The sequence below is a fragment of the Natator depressus genome, chromosome 12 (genome assembly GCF_965152275.1).
Source record: "Natator depressus isolate rNatDep1 chromosome 12, rNatDep2.hap1, whole genome shotgun sequence".
Taxonomy (NCBI): Eukaryota; Metazoa; Chordata; order Testudines; family Cheloniidae; genus Natator; species Natator depressus.
Genome location: NC_134245.1, coordinates 29,532,638 through 29,550,749, shown reverse-complemented (window position 1 = coordinate 29,550,749; position 18,112 = coordinate 29,532,638). Strand labels below are relative to the sequence as shown.

Genomic DNA, 18,112 nt, shown 5'->3' with positions numbered 1-18,112 from the left:
TGATTCTCTCTCTCTCTAATGTATGTAGATAGTGAAAACATCCATATTTACATGTCTAATTCTTTTTGTATCTTACTAATGGTTAGTGTTGCTGACTTTAATGGATTTGGAGCTGCCCTGCAAGAATTCATTAATATTGTATTTGGCCCTGGTCATTGTGGTGTTTTCTATACCACTGTAGTTGATTTAACTCACTTGAGGTTAGTCTGGAATAAAGGCAGGAAGGAGGCACCAGGCAGACACTCATCCCCTGACATTTCAAAGACATTCGGAGACAATGCCAGAACTATTGGCTTTGATGATTTTGCCTCTGTCTCTAGACAACCTACTTGGTTCTGATTAGGAATGACCAAGGACCCGCCAAACACAGAAGAACAAAATAAAGCTTGCAGGGTTTAAAGGAATGCTCTCTTAAGAGAAAGCCAATATTTTTTCAGGGGAACCAGGCTGAAACACAGGCACCTGCTGGTGGTGTCTGAAAAAGTTAGACTTGAGTAGGTCAGGGGATGGTAAGACTTTAGGTAAGATAGACATACACACAGACTATTATTTTAAAATCTGTTTCTCCCCTTACTCTATAGGTTTGTTCCTACTACTGAGTAAGCAATACTTTTATTTTAAGAAGGCTGTTTTGTAACTGTATACCTCTGATCACAGCCTCCCAAGGGAAGACCTGCTGGTGTTTGAACTTGGTCAGATATCCAGAGTGAGAACAGTGGATACACAGGGTACTGTAGCTCAGGTCCTGGTCTAGGAGTGGGAGAATTGCAAAATTCCACTCAAGATATATAAAATCATGATGCCTGACATATGGAGGTGCATTGAGAGAGACCAGAAAGGGGACAGAGGATAGCTAACCCTGCAGCTGTGCATTGATGTGTTATGGCAATGAGTTATGCTATTTATGTATGCTAAAATATTTCCCTTTGCCAGTTTTAATTTTGTTACCTTTCAGATTCTTTGAATGTTCCTTTGTGCCTATGTTGGGAGGAAGGGTAAATTGGAGCTCTTGATTAACCTTCTCTATACCATTTATTGTTTTTATGCTTCAGTTCTGTCCTCCCTTATTTATCTCTTCTTAAACCAGACCCATTCTCTTCAAAGTCTCTTGATATGGAAATCTCTCCATATCTCCAGTCAGCTATAGTGTTAATTAACTTCCTTTTGGGGTAGGTAACAGCACCATATTTTCCCTTTGAGAGATAGTGGTAAGCTGTGTTTAAAAATAAAGAGAGGCCAAAGAAATTGCATGCTTTTAAATGTCTAGTTTATAAAATATGTTACTGCCTTGGAAAAGAAACAAATGTAAATTCCAGTTACTGTGCTTGAAACAAGTGACAGAAAGAAGTGCCAACATCTTGGCTTATGTTGTTTTTTTATTGTCACAAATTGTTAGTTACATGTGGAAATAATGGATCTTGCTCATTGTGAGTGTTGTGTCTGCCAGCTGGTGGCCGTACACAAGAGTGGGTTTACCCAATTAGCAGAGTCTTCCATGCAGTGCCTGGAATAGCTATGTGTGCATCCTGAATGTTACTGCAGCTGAGGCTCATTCTGGGACACTAGTGGTCTGAAGGCAATTGCTCTACCAGGTGAGCTAAATGGAGCTTCCCGCTCACCAAGCCAGGAGAAGCCACACTAGAATTGTCTCAGCTGGAAGTCAGCCTTGGCATGTCTAACTGATCTATAACTCTCGCTCTCTCTGACAAATTACATTTGTCTCTTGATCATGAAAGTCCTTTTACAGTGTGCAGCAGCAAGACAATATTGCTCCACCCCAGTGCAGCTGTGAAGAGAAGCAACTCGCAGGCACAACTAACTCTTTATCACTAAGTTTTGAGTCACTTGCATGCTGGCTCTGTTACTCTCAAGAGCGTGAAACTCACCCCTGTGCAGCAGGCCAACACAGCGCTGTGTACCTCTCAAGTGCTATTTGAGGGGAGCCTAAAGGCAACTGCTTTATGTGGCGGGCATAAGTGGGGCTTACATGTTGAATAGTCCTGGTAGTGGCACGCTGCACTGGGAGGAATTTCACCCAAGAGTAATAAGTAAATAAATAGACAGGTATCAGTGGAGAATGAGTGTGTCTGAGCTGACATGGGCTTCATTGCATTTCTCAGGATGCAAATAAGGGGCTCAGCCGTGTGTCCCCCTGTTTGGCCTCACTCTTGTTAGTAACTTAGGGTATGTCTACACTACGAAATTAGGTCAAATTTATAGAAGTCGTTTTTTTAGAAATAGTTTTTATATAGTCGACTGTGTGTGTCCCCACACAAACTGCTCTAAGTGCATTAAGTGCATTAACTTGGCAGAGTACTTCCACAGTACCGAGGCTAGCGTCAACTTCCAGAGCATTGCACTGTGAGTAGCTATCCCACACTTCCCGCAGTCTCCGCCGCCCATTGGAATTCTGGGTTGAGATCCCAGTGCCTGATGGGGCAAAAAACATTGTCACAGGTGGTTCTGGGTACATGTCATCAGGCCCCCCCCCGCCCTCCCTTCGTGAAAGCAACGGCAGACCATCGTTTCGTGCCTTTTTTCCTGAGTTACCTGTGCAGACGACATACCATGGCAAGCATGGAGCCCGCTCAGCTCACTGTCACCGTATGTCTCCTGGGGTGCTGGCAGACATGATACTGCATTGCTATACAGCAGCAGCAACCCATTACCTTGTGGCAGCAGATGGTGCAATAGGCCTGATAACCATCATCATCGTGTCCGAGGTGCTCCTGGCTGCCTTGGTAAGGTCAGTCAGGAGCACCTGGGCAGCCATGGGCGCAGGGACTAAATTAGGAGTGACTTGACCAGGTCATTCTCTTTAGTCCTGCCGGCAGTCCTATCATACCATCTTATGGCGAGCAGGCAGGAGATGAGGATGGCTAGTAGTCCTATTGCACTGTCTGCTGCCAGCCAAATATATAAAAGATAGATGGAGTTGATCAAAACAACAAATAGACCAAATTTGTTTTGTATTCATTTGCTCCCCCCTCCCTCCCTGCCTCCGTGAAATCAACAGCCAACAATCGTTTTGGTGAGGTCTGTCAGGGGCACCTTGAAAAGTTTAATGGAGATTCAGTCTTGTCTGCAATACCAGGGGGAGGGATAGCTTTGTGGGTTGAGCACTGGGTTGAGCACTGCCCAGGGTTTTGAGTTCAATCCTTGAGGGGGCCATTCTGTGTGACAGTTGTTTTTGTTTCTCCTTGATGTAAAGCCACTCCCTTTGTTGATTTTAATTCTCTATAAGCCATGTCATCAGTTGCCCCTCCCTCCATCAGAGCAACAGCAGACAATCGTTCCACGCCTTTTTTCTGTGCAGACGCCACAGCACGGCAAGCATGGAGCCCACTCAGATCACTTTGGCAATTAGGAGCACATTAAACACCACGCACATTATCCAGCAGTATATGCAGCACCAGAACCTGGCAAAGCGAAACCGAGCGAGTAGGCAACGTCAGTGCGGTAACGAAAGTGATGAGGACATGGACACAGACTTCTCTAAAAGCACGGGCCCTGGCAATGTGGGCATCAGGGTGCTAATGGGTCAGGTTCATGCGGTGGAACGCAGATTCTGGGATCAGGAAACAAGCACAGACTGGTGGGACTGCATAGTGTTGCAGGTCTGGGATGATTCCCAGTGGCTGCAAAACTTTCACATGTGTAAGGGCACTTTCATGGAACTTTGTGTCTTGCTTTCCCCTGCCCTGAGGCACAAGAATACCAAGATGAGAGCAGCCCTCACAGTTGAGAAGCGAGTGGCACTAACCCTGTGGAAGCTTGCAATGCCAGACAGCTACCGATCAGTCGGGAATCAATTTGGAGTGGGCAAATCTACTGTGGGGGCTGCTGTGATGCAAGTAGCCAACGCAATCAAAGATATGCTGATATCAAGGGTAGTGACCCTGGGAAATGTGCAGGTCATAGTGGATGGCTTTGCTGCAATGGGATTCCCTAACTGTGTTGGGGCCACAGACAGAACCCATATCCCTATCTTGGCGCTGGAGTACCAAGCCGGCGAGTACATAAACCACAAGGGGTACTTTTCAATAGTGCTGCAAGCACTGGTGGATCACAAGGGACGTTTCACCAACATCAACGTGGGATGGCCGGGAAAGGTACATGACGCTCGCATCTTCAGGAACTCTGGTCTGTTTCAAAAGCTGCAGGGAGGGACTCTATTCCCAGACCAGAAAATAACTGTTGGTGATGTTGAAATGCCTATAGTTATCCTTGGGGACACAGCCTACCCCTTAATGCCATGGCTCATGAAGCCATACACAGGCAGCCTGGACAGTAGTCAGGAGTTGTTCAACTACAGGTTGAGGAAGTGCAGAATGGTGGTAGAATGTGCATTTGGACATTTAAAAGCACGTTGGTGCAGTTTACTGACTCGGTTAGACCTCAACGAAACCAATATTTCCACTGTTATTACTGTTTGGTGCATGCTCCACAATATCTGTGAGAGTAAGGGGGAGACGTTTATGGCGGGGTGGGAGGTTGAGGCAAACCGCCTGGCCACTGGTTACGCGCAGCCAGACACCAGGGTGGTTAGAAGAGCACAGGAGGGTGTGGTGTGCATCAAAGAAGCTTTGAAAACCAGTTTCATGACTGGCCAGCTACGATGTGAAAGTTCTGTTTGTTTCTCCTTGATGAACACCCCCGCCCCCACCCGGTTCACTCTACTTCCCTGTAAGCTAACCACCCTTCCCTCCTCCCTTCGATCACCACTTGCAGAGGCAATAAAGTCATTGTTGCTTCACATTCATGCATTCTTTATTCATTCATCACACAAATAGGGGGATAACTGCCAAGGTAGCCCGGGAGGGGTGGTGGAGGAGGGAAGCACTGGGAGGGGTGGTGGAGGGTGGAAGGACAAGGCCACACAGCACTTTAAAAGTTTAAAACTTTAAAACTTATTGAATGCCAGCCTTCTGTTTCTTGGGCAATCCTATGTGGTGGAGTGGCTGGGTGGCTGGAGGCTCCACCACTGCGTTCTTGGGAGTCTGGGTGAGGAGGCTATGGAACTTGGGGAGGAGGGTGGTTGGTTACACAGGGGCTGTGCTCCTGCTGCCTTTCCTGCAGCTCAACCATACGCTGGAGCTTATTAGTTTGATCCTCCAGCAGCCTCAGCATTGAATCCTGCCTCCTCTCATCACGCTGCCGGCACCTTTCAGCTTCAGCCCTCTCTTCAGCCCACCACTTACTTTCTTCAGTCCGCCACCTCTCCTCCCGGTCATTTTGTGCTTTCCTGCACTCTGACATTGTCCGCCTCCACGCATTCATCTGTGCTCTGTCAGTGTGGGAGGACAGCATGAGCTCAGAGAACATTTCATTGCGAGTGCGTTTTTTTTGCCTTCTAATCTTCAGTAGCCTCTGGGAAGGAGAAGATCCTGTGATCCTTGAAACACATGCAACTGGTGGAGAAAAAAAAAGGGACAGTGGTATTTAAAAAGACACATTGTATAGAACAATGGGTACACTCTTTCACTGTAAACCTTGCTGTTAACATTACATACATAGCACATGTGCTTTCATTACAAGGTTGCATTTTGTCTCCCCCCACCGCATGGCTAGCCCCTCCCCCCCCATGGCTAACAGCGGGGAACATTTCTGTTCAGCCACAGGCAAACAGCCCAGCAGCACCTTTGAATGTCCCCTTAAGAAAAGCACCCTATTTCAACCAGGTGACCATGAATGATATCACTCTCCTGAGGATAACACAGAGAGATAAAGAACTGATTTGTTTGAACGCCAGCAAACATACACTGCAATGCTTTGTTCTACAATGATTCCTGACTATGTGCTACTGGCCTGGAGTGGTAAAGTGTCCTACCATGGTAGACGGAATAAGGCTGCCCCCCAGAAACCTTTTGCAAAAGCTTTGGGAGTACATCCAGGAGAGCTGCGAATGCCAGGGAAAATTAAAAATTAAACACGTTTGCTTTTAAACCATGTATACTATTTTAAAAGGTACACTCACCAGAGGTCCCTTCTCCACCTGGCACGTCCGGGAGGCAGCCTGGGTGGGTTTGGGGGGTACTGGCTCCAGGTTCCGGGTGAGAAACAGTTCCTGGCTGTCGGGAAAACCGGTTTCTCTGCTTGCTTGCTGTGAGCTATCTACAACCTCATCATCATCATCTTCCTCGTCCCCAAAACCTGCTTCCGTGTTGCCTCTATCTCCATTGAAGGAGTCAAACAACACAGCTGGGGTAGTGGTGGCTGAACCCCCTAAAATGGCATGCAGCTCATCATAGAAGCGGCATGTTTGGGGCTCTGACCCGGAGTGGCCGTTCACCCCTCTGGTTTTCTGGTAGGCTTGCCTCAGCTCCTTAAGTTTCACGTGGCACGGCTTCGGGTCCCTGTTATGGCCTCTGTCCTTCATGCCCTGGGAGATTTTGACAAATGTTTTGGCATTTTGAAAACTGGAACGGAGTTCTGGTAGCACGGATTCCTCTCCCCATACAGCGATCAGATCCTGTACCCCCCGTTCGGTCCATGCTGGAGCTCTTTTGCGATTCTGGGACTCCATCATGGTCACCTCTGCTGACGAGCTCTGTATTCACCTGCAGCTTGCCACGCTGGCCAAACAGGAAAAGAAATTCAAAAGTTCACGGGCCTTTTCCTGTCTACCTGGCCAGTGCATCTGAGTTGAGATCGCTGTCCAGAGCGGTCACAATGGAGCACTCTGGGATAGCTCCTGGAGGCCAATACCGTCTAATTGCATCCACAGTAGCCCAAATTCGACCTTGCAAGGCTGATTTCAGTGCTAATCCCCTTAGGGTATGTCTACACTACGGAATAAGGTCGAATTTATAGAAGTCGGTTTTTTAGAAATCGGTTTTATATATTCGAGTGTGTGTGTCCCCACAGAAGTACATTAAGTGCATTAACTCGGCGGAGTGCTTCCACAGTACCGAGGCTAGAGTCGACTTCTGGAGCGTTGCACTGTGGGTAGCTATCCACAGTTCCCGCAGTCTCCGCTGCCCATTGGAATTCTGGGTTGAGATCCCAATGCCTGATGGGGCTGAAACATTGTCACGGGTGGTTCTGGGTACATATCGTCAGTCCCCCCCTTCCCTCCCTCCCTCCGTGAAAGCAAGGGCAGACAATTGTTTCGCGCCTTTTTTCCTGAGTTACCTGCGCGGACGCCATACCACCGCAAGCATGGAGCCCGCTCAGGTAACCGTCACCGTATGTCTCCTGGGTGCTGGCAGACGTGGCACGGCATTGCTACACAGTAGCAGCAACCCATTGCCTTGTGGCAGCAGACGGTACAATACGACTGGTAGCCGTCCTCGTCATGTCCGAGGTACTCCTGGTCACCTGTGTGATCAGGAGCGCCTGGGCAGACATGGGCACAGGGACTAAATTTTTAGTGACTTGACCAGGTCATTTTTTTTAGTCCGGCAGTCAGTCCTATTGAACCGTCTTATGGTGAGCAGGCAGGCAATATGTCCTTCTGCACCGTCTGCTGCCAGCCAAAGATGTAAAAGATAGATGGAGTGGATCAAAACAAGAAATAGACCAGATTTGTTTTGTACTCATTTGCCTCCTGCCCTGTCTAGGGGACTCATTCCTCTAGGTCACACTGCAGTCACTCACAGAGAAGGTGCTGCGAGGTAGATCTAGCCATGTATCAATCAGAGGCCAGGCTAACCTCCTTGTTCCAATAAGAACAATAACTTAGGTGCACCATTTCTTATTGGAACCCTCCGTGAAGTCCTGCCTGAACTACTCCTTGATGTAAAGCCACCCCCTTTGTGGATTTTAGCCTCCTGAAGCCAACCCTGTAAGCCGTGTCGTCAGTCGCCCCTCCCTCCGTCAGAGCAACGGCAGACAATCATTCCGCGCCTTTTTTCTGTGCGGACGCCATACCAAGGCAAGCATGGAGTCCGCTCAGCTCACTTTGGCAATTAGGAGCACATTAAACACCACACGCATTATCCAGCAGTATATGCAGCACCAGAACCTGGCAAAGCGCTACCGGGCGAGGAGGCGACGTCAGCGCGGTCACGTGAGTGATCAGGACATGGACACAGATTTCTCTGAAAGCAGGGGCCCTGCCAATGCATGCATAATGGTGCTAATGGGGCAGGTTCATGCTGTGGAACGCCGATTCTGGGCTCGGGAAACAAGCACAGACTGGTGGGACCGCATAGTGTTGCAGGTCTGGGACGATTCCCAGTGGCTGCGAAACTTTCGCATGCGTAAGGGCACTTTCATGGAACTTTGTGACTTGCTTTCCCCTGCCCTGAAGCGCATGAATACCAAGATGAGAGCAGCCCTCACAGTTGAGAAACGAGTGGCGATAGCCCTGTGGAAGCTTGCAACGCCAGACAGCTACCGGTCAGTTGGGAATCAATTTGGAGTGGGCAAATCTACTGTGGGGGCTGCTGTGATGCAAGTAGCCCACGCAATCAAAGATCTGCTGATATCAAGGGTAGTGACCTTGGGAAATGTGCAGGTCATAGTGGATGGCTTTGCTGCAATGGGATTCCCTAACTGTGGTGGGGCCATAGACGGAACCCATATCCCTATCTTGGCACCGGAGTACCAAGCCGGCGAGTACATAAACCGCAAGGGGTACTTTTCAATAGTGCTGCAAGCTCTGGTGGATCACAAGGGACGTTTCACCAACATCAACGTGGGATGGCCGGGAAAGGTACATGACGCTCGCATCTTCAGGAACTCTGGTCTGTTTCAAAAGCTGCAGGAAGGGACTTTATTCCCAGACCAGAAAATAACTGTTGGTGATGTTGAAATGCCTATATGTATCCTTGGGGACACAGCCTACCCCTTAATGCCATGGTTCATGAAGCCGTACACAGGCAGCCTGGACAGCAGTCAGGAGCTGTTCAACTACAGGCTGAGCAAGTGCAGAATGGTGGTAGAATGTGCATTTGGACGTTTAAAGGCGCGCTGGCGCAGTTTACTGACTCGGTTAGACCTCAGCGAAACCAATATTCCCACTGTTATTACTGCTTGCTGTGTGCTCCACAATATCTGTGAGAGTAAGGGGGAGACGTTTATGGCGGGGTGGGAGGTTGAGGCAAATCTCCTGGCTGCTGGTTATGCGCAGCCAGACACCAGGGCGGTTAGAAGAGCACAGGAGGGTGCGGTACGCATCAAAGAGTCTTTGAAAACCAGTTTCATGACTGGCCAGGCTACGGTGTGAAAGTTCTGTTTGTTTCTCCTTGATGAAACCCCCCGCCCCTTGGTTCACTCTACTTCCTTGTAAGCTAACCACCCTCCCCTCCTCCCTTTGATCACCTCTTGCAGAGGCAATAAAGTCATTGTTGCTTCACATTCATGCATTCTTTATTCATTCATCACACAAATAGGGGGATGACTACCAAGGTAGCCCGGGAGGGGTGGTGGAGGAGGGAAGGAAAATGCCACACAGCACTTTAAAAGTTTACAACTTTAAAATTTATTGAATGACAGCCTTCTTTTTTTGGGGCAATCCTCTGTGGTGGAGTGGCTGGTTGGCCGGTGGCCCCCCCACCGCGTTCTTGGGCGTCTGGGTGTGGAGGCTATGGAACTTGGGGAGGAGTGCGGTTGGTTACACAGGGGCTGTAGTGGCAGTCTGTGCTCCAGCTGCCTTTGCTGCAGCTCAACCATACACTGGAGCATACTGGTTTGGTCCTCCAGCAGCCTCAGCATTGAATCCTGCCTCCTCTCATCACGCTGTGGCCACATTCGAGCTTCAGCCCTCTCTTCAGCCCGCCACTTACTCTCTTCAGCCCGCCACTTACTCTCTTCAGCCCGCCACCTCTCCTCCTGGTCATTTTGTGCTTTCCTGCAGTCTGACATTATTTGCCTCCACGCATTCGTCTGTGCTCTGTCAGTGTGGGAGGACAGCATGAGCTCGGAGAACATTTCATCTCGAGTGCGTTTTTTTTTTCTTTCTAATCTTCACTAGCCTCTGGGAAGGAGAAGATCCTGTGATCATTGAAACACATGCAGCTGGTGGAGAAAAGAAAAGGGACAGCGGTATTTAAAAAGACACATTTTATAAAACACTGGCTACACTCTTTCAGGGTAAACCTTGCTGTTAACATTACATACATAGCACATGTGCTTTCGTTACAAGGTCGCATTTTGCCTCCCCCCACCGCGTGGCTACCCCCTCAACCCTCCCCCCTCCCCGTGGCTAACAGCGGGGAACATTTCTGTTCAGCCGCAGGCAAACAGCCCAGCAGGAACGGGCTCCTCTGAGTGTCCCCTGAAGAAAAGCACCCTATTTCAACCAGGTGACCATGGATTATATCTCACTCTCCTGAGGATAACACATGAACGGATGTTGCTTGAACGCCAGCAAACATACACTGCAATGCTTTGTTGTACAATGATTCCCAAGTACGTGTTACTGGCCTGGAGTGGTATAGTGTCCTACCATGAAGGATGCAATAAGTCTGCCCTCCCCAGAAACCTTTTGCAAAGGCTTTGGGAGTATATCCAGGAGAGCCGCGAATGCCAGGGCAGAGTAATCCTTTCACATGCTTGCTTTTAAACCATGTATAGTATTTTAAAAGGTACACTCACCGGAGGTCCCTTCTCCGCCTGCTGGGTCCAGGAGGCAGCCTTGGGTGGGTTCAGGGGGTACTGGCTCCAGGTCCAGGGTGAGAAACAGTTCCTGGCTGTCGGGAAAACCGGTTTCTCCGCTTGCTTGCTGTGAGCTATCTACAACCTCCTCCTCATCATCATCTTCTTCGTCCCCAAAACCTGCTTCTGTATTGCCTCCATCTCCATTGAAGGAGTCAAACAACACAGCTGGGGTAGTGGTGGCTGAACCCCCTAAAATGGCATGCAGCTCATCATAGAAGCGGCATGTTTGGGGCTCTGACCCGGAGCGGCCGTTCGCCTCTCTGGTTTTCTGTTAGGCTTGCCTCAGCTCCTTCAGTTTCATGCGGCACTGCTTCGGGTCCCTGTTATGGCCTCTGTCCTTCATGCCCTGGGAGATCTTGACAAAGGTTTTGGCATTTCGAAAACTGGAACGGAGTTCTGATAGCACGGATTCCTCTCCCCATACAGCGATCAGATCCCGTACCTCCCGTTCGGTCCATGCTGGAGCTCTTTTGCGATTCTGAGACTCCATCATGGTCACCTCTGCTGATGAGCTCTGCATGGTCACCTGCAGCTTGCCACGCTGGCCAAACAGGAAATGAGATTCAAAAGTTCGCGGTTCTTTTCCTGTCTACCTGGCCAGTGCATCTGAGTTGAGAGTGCTGTCCAGAGCGGTCAAAATGGAGCACTCTGGGATAGCTCCCGGAGGCCAATACCGTCGAATTGTGTCCACAGTACCCCAAATTCGACCCGGCAAGGCCGATTTAAGCGCTAATCCGCTTGTCAGGGGTGGAGTAAGGAAATCGATTTTAAGAGCCCTTTAAGTCGAAATAAAGGGCTTCATCGTGTGGACGGGTGCAGGTTTACATCGATTTAATGCTGCTAAATTCGACCTAAAGTCCTAGTGTAGACCAGGGCTTAGGGATGTGCACAGCAGCTCTGTCATTAACACAGGACTGGGTTCCTTTGCATTTTCTCCCCTCCATTTCTCTTTATACTTTGTGTTTATACATACAACCTTCTGTGCCTCTGTTTGAACTATGTGCCAACCTAGAGTTTAATAGTTGAGTTCAGCACAAAGCTAATTGTGTTATGGAACATGACTGTGGCAGATTGGACTATGGAACATAATTTACCTGACCTTAAATTGATGAAAAAAACCCACAATCCTCCCCAAATCTGCACTCCACCTTATGAACAGTAGGTAGGTTTTGAGGGGATATTTTTGTTTGTGCTGTACAGTGGGAAATGTTCTCTTTCTGTTTAGAAGGAAAAACAAATCCTCTGTAGCACTCCTAATCAGTGATTTGATGATCTGCAAATCATTGCATGCTTTGCTATATTAATTGTTCCCCTGTTAACAAAAGTTGCTTTGTTAACTGAACCACTCCAACAACAAGTAAGTGCTGGGTAAATGCTGAACATAGTAATATCCATCCCTTTCTTAATGCCCTGAGTGTGTTTGAAATATCTCTAGGTTATTTTGAGAAACATCACCAGTTCTTATTTAACATTGAGCTCAAAGTCATTGAGACTCACATCCTAAATATTTTCTTTATCTTCTATTTAAATATCACTTCCTGCCTTCCAGTATTATTGAGATTAACTTTTATTTTACCAATGTGTGTGTACTTTCCATAAAAGGTATCAATGTATTAAGTAGCTCCCCTCCCCATATGAATTGAGGAGTAAAATTCACCATTTAAGTTCTGCTTAAGCCTTCAGACCTTGTGCACAAGGATGCATTTCATCTACAGTGAATAAATAAATGACTCAGGTTAGGGAGTTTCTGCAAGGGGAGGCAAGGCTGTAGTGGAAGAGAAGAGGGTGTTGACCTACTCAGGTGGTGTCTCAAAGCAAAGAGATGAACTAAGTAGCAAGAAGAAGAGATCAGGAATGGGTTTTATCGTACAATATGCCCAGCATCAATACCCTGAGTGAGATCAAGAGAGTAACACATAGAACCTACATTGGGAACAAATATTTTGTAATGTGCTCTTCAGTCTACAACATGAGCCAATGCCTGGAAGTTTAAGATAGACATATTCAGATTGGAAATTTGGCATAAATGTTTAACAATTAAGGTAATTAACCATTGGAACAATTTACCAAGGATCAGGGTGGATTCTCCATCACTGGCGATTTTTAAATCAAGATTGGATATTTGCTCCCCTAAAATAATGCTTCTGTAATTATTTTGGGAAATTTGTATAGCCTATGTCATGCAGGAGATCAGAACAGATGATCACAGTGGTCTGGCCTTGGAATCTATAAACCAGCGAGGAAATCTGACCAGAAGAAATGGAGTGGGAGTCTAGGGTGACCAGATGAAACAGACAAAATATCGGGACACATGGGGGAAGTAAAAAAAAAAAAAAAAAGAGGCTGGAGTTGCCGAAGCAAAAAAAAAAAAAACCCAAAACAAAAAACCCTCCGGAGTGGCCAAAGCTGGAATATCGGGTCGTGGGACAAAGAACTAAAAATCGGGACTGTCACGATTTTATCGGGATGTCTGGTCACCCTATGGGAGTCACAGGGTGGAAGGGAGAAGAAATAAGTCACAGAGATTTTGCCTGAATGCCATAAATAAGACCTGGAAGGTTGCTGGAAAGGGCTATTGACAGGACTTCATTGCACATGTACATTACAGGATGTAGAGTTTGGCAGAGTTGGGGGCTTTTATTGTTGCTAGCAAAAATATACTGAACAAATAAATCTCATTTGAGGTGCATGCTGAAGCCAGTGTCTAGGTGTAAAGTGGCCTCCACATGAGACTTTTATGATTGAAGTATCATTTCTAATCACTGACATAATACAGTAATTTTTCACTGTCACTAGTATCAGCTTTTTTTGGTGTATGTGTGTAGTATTTTCCTTGCTCTAATTTTCAGATCTTGGCACTTAACTGAGCTGCCCATATCCTCACTTGAATGCTCACATTGGCATAGAGGAGATTAAAATGGGTATTTACCCGACTAAGAGCTACTTTGAGCATCTAAATATCAGCTACAGATGCCCTACTAAAGACTGCAAGTTTGAAAACTGGGCTCCCCATTTTAGACTGATGTGAATTGTCATACACATTGCAGTTTATGCCATTTGATCATTTGCATTGGTGCAGCATTTCGAGGCAGCACCGTTAACTTCTGCATCCTCCCCATTTCATTTTAAGTGAGCACTTCTATGTTGTGCTTCCCACTGTAGCCACCCTGTCTGTCCCTCCTGCTGGGAGAACCTGAGCTGACACAGTTGCTGCTAGCAGTGTCACTGTCTGCCTTTCATCCAGAAAAATGAGTTCTGTGTCTTAAACACCCTAAAGGAAGCTGAATTGGATGTTTTGTGTCATTCTGCATTTCACTCAGCAAGCAAAGTGTACTCCCTCTGCATCACATTCATACTAGCTGAAGTTTTACTCAATTGCAATTTTAAGGAGACAGGAGCTCTTGGGCATAAGTAACTTGATGGCCATGATCATTAATGAAGGATCTAGTTCTTCCATGCTCCATGTTCTGTTCCTCACTTTTCACCTTGTGTCTATACGCACACCAAAACAGCAAAACCAATTCATGAACATGATTTGTAGAAAAAGCCTGTGTGAGCAAGTTCACTATGTGGTAGATTGACTTGACTCATTTGGAAAGATCTATGCATTTTGTATCTGTTTCAATTTGTCCTCCTGTCTATTGCAACATTAGTAAGGGCAGCACAATGGGGAGACACAATCAGGACTTTTTTATTATATACATCCCTTGGTTTTTTGAGTGCTATAAGTACAGTCATTAACGTGAACCTGGACCTAGATTGGTACAGTACTTTGAAGCTTTCAGTGACATGCACAATGCATGAAATTCACCTTTGTGCAGAAGTCTCACCCAAGGCCTATGGACTTGACTTAAGTCTGTTTTGAGGTGAATGGATTGAATGGATTTAAGTGGTGCATATGGAACACTGCACCCCTGGCTGGGTTATCAGCAGCAGGGATTGACCCTGGGGCCTCTGGAGTTTAAACCATGAACCTCTGCTTGAGCAAAAAGTCTCAGCTGTGTTAGCCAAGGCTGTTGCAGGTTCAACCTTCTCTATGTGCCTCAGCCACCACTAGCAGGGGTGAGAGCACCACACTGAATATATGTGGGTTACACATAACCTTTGTGCACACTCTCTGTACAGGAAGAGCTTGAGGTCATATGCATAGGAGCCGCTCACGCACTGATCTGTAAGACTTAGTTATACTCTGTACCAGTGTTTCTCAACCTTTTTGATACCAGGGACTGGCTTGCTGCCTTCCTAAACTGTGTCAGGGAGATCTCAAGGACCAGCGTCGGTCCACGGACTGGTCGTTGAGAAACACTGCTCTATATAAGATAATGGTGTACCATCTGACTGTGATTTGCTAAATGTTGCTGTCTTGGTCAGTTACCTTTTTCATCGCATTCCTGCAGACTGTGGAGGGAATGGGATATTAAGGCTAACAACATGTTAACTGTGACTTGCTACTCCACCTCCGAAGCTTGAAAAAGCATTCTGCAAAAGCTCCTGAATAAAGAAACTTTATTAAAAAAACAAACAAAACAAAAAACACAACCCCCCCAACCAAACATTAAATGCAGTTATTTTCTGTTCATTCAAATTAATTTGAGGGAGTTTGGCACATTTAGAAAAAATATAATGAATATGGAGTTTTGTACTTATATATACGTTACATGTTTTGCTGTGATAGGAAGGTTTTGCTAAATAGAGGTTTAATTGCCCCTCACTCAACTATGAGACTAGACTTTCCAGGTGCAGTTTAAGATGCATTGCTGGAGACAATAACAGCTTTCCTCTGTATTAATCCTTGCCCTAAAAAACATTAAAATACCGGTCTGGAATAGACATGGAACATAGGACCAAGACTTTGTTTTCTCTGTTTCTATTTTAGAAAAGAACGCTCTAAAGTCACAAGCCACATCTTTTAATTTTAGGAAAACTTAAAAACCAGATGTTTTTATAACTATCAGACTGAGAATTTTAAAAATGACAGTTAAGGAAGGGATCTGTTTTTAAAAAATAATGTTTATAAACAGATTGTCCAGGATACTGGTAAAGTAATGTTTTTCTTTTTGTTATAAATTCTGTAAATTCAGCATTTTTAAAGAAAGAAAGTAAGATTTATATATACATATAAATATAATAGGTAAAGTCATTGTGGGCCTCATTCCAGGACCTCTATCACCATGGAGTAATATCTTGCTCAGCTAGTGGTCTCACTGACTTGGGTAGTGCTACTCCATCTTATTGGTGGAACTAGGCATTATGAACAGCCTGTGAGAATTATTAGTGAACAAACTAAGTGATGAGACATTGACCTTAGCTGTGTAGCTACATTTCAGCACCCCCCTGCATAAGCCCTCAAAGCAATGAAAACAAATAATTAGTGAGACAAAATTTCATTCTTTAAAGGCAATTTCTCATCCTGATTAATTTACATTGAAGTCATTTTCTTGACATTTGCAAATAATGAAGTGATTTTGCAGCTAACTAATAATATCTTTCTGAGGTTGCAAGGATTACATTGTGGGAAGAAGAAGAAGAAGATGCACATTCCTTTGAACATCGTGTGCTGGCCAGTGAAAATTACAAGACACAGGCTTGATGGACTTGTTGACCTGATACAACATGGAAGTTCCTACATTTTCTATTTTAAGTCCCAATTCTACCACAGCATCCATTCAGGTGAGCCCTCAGACCCCCATAACCCTCATACCTCCTTGCCAGATTTTGCCCAGGGAGATGTAATTGCAGGTGCAGTGCCTTATTATGGACACAATTCATTTCTTTCTTCTTCAGTGCATCTGTATGACATTCAATATAGGACAGGGTTTTTGTTTTGCTTCCTTAATATACATGTTTTCCTGAAATAACAACATCCAAAATGTATTTGAGATAATCATACAGAGCCCATATCAGAATACAGTATGTGAGATAATGTCACAGGGCAAAAATATCAATTAAAGCAATTTTTGCAACCTTTAAACAAGCACAGGACTCTCAGGATGAGTGGTCCTGTGCTGCTCTGTGCTATTGCTTACTCAGAAGTTATTCATTCATTCTAGTTAGAACAGGGAGATAAAAGTTTATAAGGCCCTGGTGCACATCTTACTAAACATAAAAAATGCGCTTATTGTTAAGCTGACATTGTAAAGTATTTGATTTTCCTTGAACGGGTCATATAAGTGAAGGAAAATAACTCATTTTGACTCCATTTGCCTTCTTCAGAGTCATGGATATTATGTGTGTGTTGGGGGAAAACCCAATAGTTTATTATGACAATGTAAGAGTAAGTGTACTTCAAAGTATATTTAGTGATCATAGTAAGGTGCCAAATGTACCAGGCTGGATATGGAAGACCTCTGTTTTCAGAACACACCCTAGAAGGACAACAGAAATGGAAGCTTCCTTGTGTTGATCTGCCAATGAACCTCAACCCTGACCTGAAAGGCAAACCCTATAGGGGTGAGAAAGAAGAACATTCTTTCATTGCTCACTGAATGCTTTGCTTCTCTGCAAAACCAATCTGATTTGTTTTGTTTTGTTGCTAGGGTCAATACTTGTCCATGAGGAACTGATATGAGACCAACACTTTATTAAACAAGGTCAGTTAAACAATCCTCAAACAACAATGACTTCTTGTAAAAATTAACTTTGGCTAGATTTGAGCCAATGATCTAGACATGAGAGGTCCTTTAGCCCATAAGAAATCCAAGTTACCTAGTCTTCAGAGTATGCAATTTTCAGTTTTATCTATTTAATGGATGTAATTAGATGGTATATTTTGATAGAATTAGCATTTAGACTTTTTTATATCACTTCAACTGCACGTTATATTGAATCTTCCAAAACATCTCTGGTAAACTATTTATGTACCAGTTATACATGATGTGTGATTAAACATGAACGATTTTACATAGCGTATAGTACAAGGAGTAAATCAATACTGGTTATTTCTTGGGACCATAAAGTCAGTATCTTTCTAAAAAATAATCTGTGCCTGCAGTCAAATCTCAATAACGTGCACTAATGACAGGGAGAGTTATTGCAAATAACAGGTTTAATGATTAAACATTGCGTATTTTCAGGAGATTTTCAAAGGCACCAATGAAAGACAGGTGCCCAGCACCTCTCAATTTGTAGTGTTCTTTGAAAATCTCCTCCTTTTATCCATTAATAGCTTCACCCAATGTCCACTGAAGATAATGGAGAATACTCTTCCCATGGGTTTCTGTGGATTTTCAACCTGGCCCACAGTTGAGAAGTACAAGTTTTAACTACATACAGTAAAGTTTCAAGAGTATTTTTAAAACCCGGAGAAGGGCTAATGGAGTGCCCATCTGTAAAAGCGGGGGTTGTGGGGGAGAGGAGCCAGGGAACTATAGACTAGTCAGCCTGAACTTGATACCTCGGGAGCTACTTCACACCAATGTAAAAACATTCAATTTGCCTATACCTGGAGGATGAAGGGGTGATCACTAGCAGGCAGCATAGATTTACTGAGACCAAATCATGCTAAACC

General features: G+C 45.3%; 1 long non-coding RNA gene across 1 annotated transcript in view; it reads left to right on the top strand.

Moving 5' to 3' along the window:
• LOC141996873 (uncharacterized) overlaps positions 1-17,196 on the top strand; it is a 225,227-nt gene extending 208,031 nt beyond the window's left edge. Inside the window, exons 2-3 of the long non-coding RNA XR_012641637.1 lie at positions 16,108-16,275; positions 17,142-17,196. This is a non-coding gene — a long non-coding RNA (uncharacterized LOC141996873). The remainder of the gene's footprint in view (positions 1-16,107; positions 16,276-17,141) is intronic.
• Positions 17,197-18,112: the final 916 nt, after the last annotated feature.